This window comes from Coenobita brevimanus, chromosome 61, assembly GCF_032717465.1.
Source record: "Coenobita brevimanus isolate Jiangsu-jjx chromosome 61, ASM3271746v2, whole genome shotgun sequence".
Taxonomy (NCBI): domain Eukaryota; kingdom Metazoa; phylum Arthropoda; class Malacostraca; order Decapoda; family Coenobitidae; genus Coenobita; species Coenobita brevimanus.
The window spans coordinates 44,122,287-44,125,169 of record NC_137014.1 but is presented as its reverse complement, the minus strand read 5'-3'; positions in this window follow the sequence as shown (position 1 = coordinate 44,125,169).

Sequence of the window (2,883 nt, the reverse complement as noted above, 5' to 3'; positions counted from 1 at the left end):
TTTGGCAAATCAGTTTGTCTCCTTAAACTCTATTAATGTTAATATAGTTGGCAGTTTTCGTTAACAAAATACTTTAGCACAGAGTTACAATAGCTTAAAATTTTCTCAGTCTATTGTCAGACTTAGTGTATATTGTTTACTAAAGAAAGCATTAAACTGAATCTCTGGCTTGCTGGAGGGTGCCTTTATTTATCTGGGGTTGCCATTACAAAAAGCCTAAATATAAAAGCATTTTTTGTCCTTTTTTAATACTGTTTGTGTTTGGCACTTGCGGCATCCATCTTTCAAGCATTGTGCTCTTCTCAGCTTTTCATAATCCTTTGGGGTAACAGGTGCCCCTACAGATGACCCTGATGTTACAGACATCGGAGTAAGCACAGCCATGAAAATCAATTAGCAACATTCCTTCCTGCACATCTTGCTATGGTAGGTGCACTGATGTCAGCAGGGCAGCTGGAACTGCCTCCATGCACTATCACATCTGCCAGAATGTCCCTAGCTCTGTCCTGTTTCCTAAATTTAGCCAACTTCTTGCAGAAGTACTGTACAATAATTTATTATTATGACAGATACCACCTGCAGTACCCTACTCTTACTACTGTCTATGTCATACCTTCAGCAGTTTCATGTATCATATTTTATGCTGACTCTTGCACTCCTGTTCCATTGCATAAGTAATATTGGTGCTTGAGATCTTAGCTACCGTAGACTGGATTTTGAATAACCCAAATGTGTTTACAAAAGCATTACAGTATTATCCTTTTATTACTTGAACCCTCCAAAATAATTATAGTAGTTTCTAGCTGCATATAAAACCCATTCACTCATACCTCATTCTCAAAGTGATAGTCTACCTTCAGCTACATGCTGTTATTGTAATGTAGATTAGCTGTATAGTTGTGTTCATCCATAATAGTAATTTTATTGTTGCTTGGAATGTAGAATTACATTCCACTGTGTTGCTCTAATCCCCACTGTACAATTCTCATTTCCATTGTTGATTACAGAACAGACCTCCAGTGTAGGATAGGAAATACATAGCTTCTAACTAAAGTTTATCAATAAATACTAGGAATTATTCCCGTTGCTGATTATTGTAGAGACACAAATTGCTTGAACATGGTTTGTGGATGCACACTGATTAGGTCCTTTCCTGGGGGTGTGGCAAGTGGGCTGCGCTTGGTGTTGACACTGGTGTCCTCTCAACCTTTCAGATTCACAGATGAAATCAGCATGGAGGTAGATGAGAGTACTGAGAAAGTTACCTTGTTTTACGAAGTGCTGTTACAGTTAGATAGGAGGCAGCATTTGTTGTAAGTGAATGAGAGAGAGCAACTTGTACTGTACTGTTATCAAGTGTCATGGTACTTATCTACAGTTTTACATTGGCCGCTTAATGTTATTCACGTATAGATCTTTATTCTTAGTAATTACCATTACGTAATATCTGATCATGTCAAGAGTGTATTCTTATTTTTCCTATTGCCAATTTCTTCATTTCCCACAGCAGTCGAGGCTTGCAGCATTACGTGATAAATGTTACTTGACTCCATTCATCAAAATAAATTAGCAGCACTCCAAAAGAACGCAAACGCATGTCCATCTATTTGAATGAAAGGCGGCCAAAGGTCCAAGGCTGAGTCGAGGCTGGTGAAGCTTCAGTGCAAGGCTGAACAATTCGGGTTTTGTGACGTCATAAATTCAATAGAAAATGGGCGAGAATAAGAAAACGAATATACCCTGCGGAACTATAGTAAAGTAAGTGCAGTAATTGTTTCTTGACTCTGGGAATGGATCCTCAGCTTGAATTATCAATCGCCTGGTGTTGGCGAAAAGTGAGTTATTTGATTTACCTTAAGCCATTGACCACTGGAAAGATTATTTTTAGAATAATCTGTAAAGTGAAAACTGAAACAAAGTTAATTCGTAATAAATGTCGCCTACCTGTAGTATGAGTAAAAAGATAATTATCCTTTCAATGGTAATTATAGCTCCCTCCATTGTAGTGAAAGGGTTCATGAAGGTTATGTCTAATCTGTTCAGAATGTCTTTCCTAGACTGAATAAAATCGTCTGGAGACAGCAAGAATGAAATAAAAAGAAGGAGCATTCAGAATGGAACACCTAGCTGCACCCATCATGGTCTTAGGGTCGAATATTTTACTTTTCCTGTGGCACTGATCTTCAACAAGCGACTTCATTCTTGTGCAACCCATAACCCTACCACCTTCTTTGGTTCATATCAGATCAAAACCGTTGAGATGTCTTTGCCCAGTGACCCTGATAATTTACCTTTTTTGTGACCTAAGCTATATAGCTTGACCTTTGACTTATTGTTCCCAAAGACGATTCTCTATGCATATATTTCCTCACCTGAACGACGAAGTTTGACCTAAATCAGTTAAAAAACGCTTTATTTTGCTTACACCCAGACACACAAGCTTAACTTTTGATTTGCCCTGTGACGTTGACATGAATGATTGTTCTCAAAATTGAATCCCTTCGTTATTGTTTGAGTCTTCCACCAACTTCAGTTCAAGGTAGACTAAGAGCAGTTGAGTAAAGTTGCCCTTGCCCTGTGGTCTTGGTGTTTGACCTAGCCTTCTATACCTTGATCTGATTGTTTTCCAAATAGAATGCTTTTGTTCGCAGCTTACCGTCAACCCTTCAACAAATTTGACCTGAATCAGATCAAAATTGTTCAGATTGACATTGTCTTGTTACCTTGACCTTTGGTCTATTGATAAAAAAAAAAGAGGGAGGGGACATTCTTGAGTAACCTTCAACACTTCTACCAAATTTGACTAAAATCGTATCAAAACTATTAGAACCATGATGTTCACACGCGCACACACACACACACACACACACACACACACACACA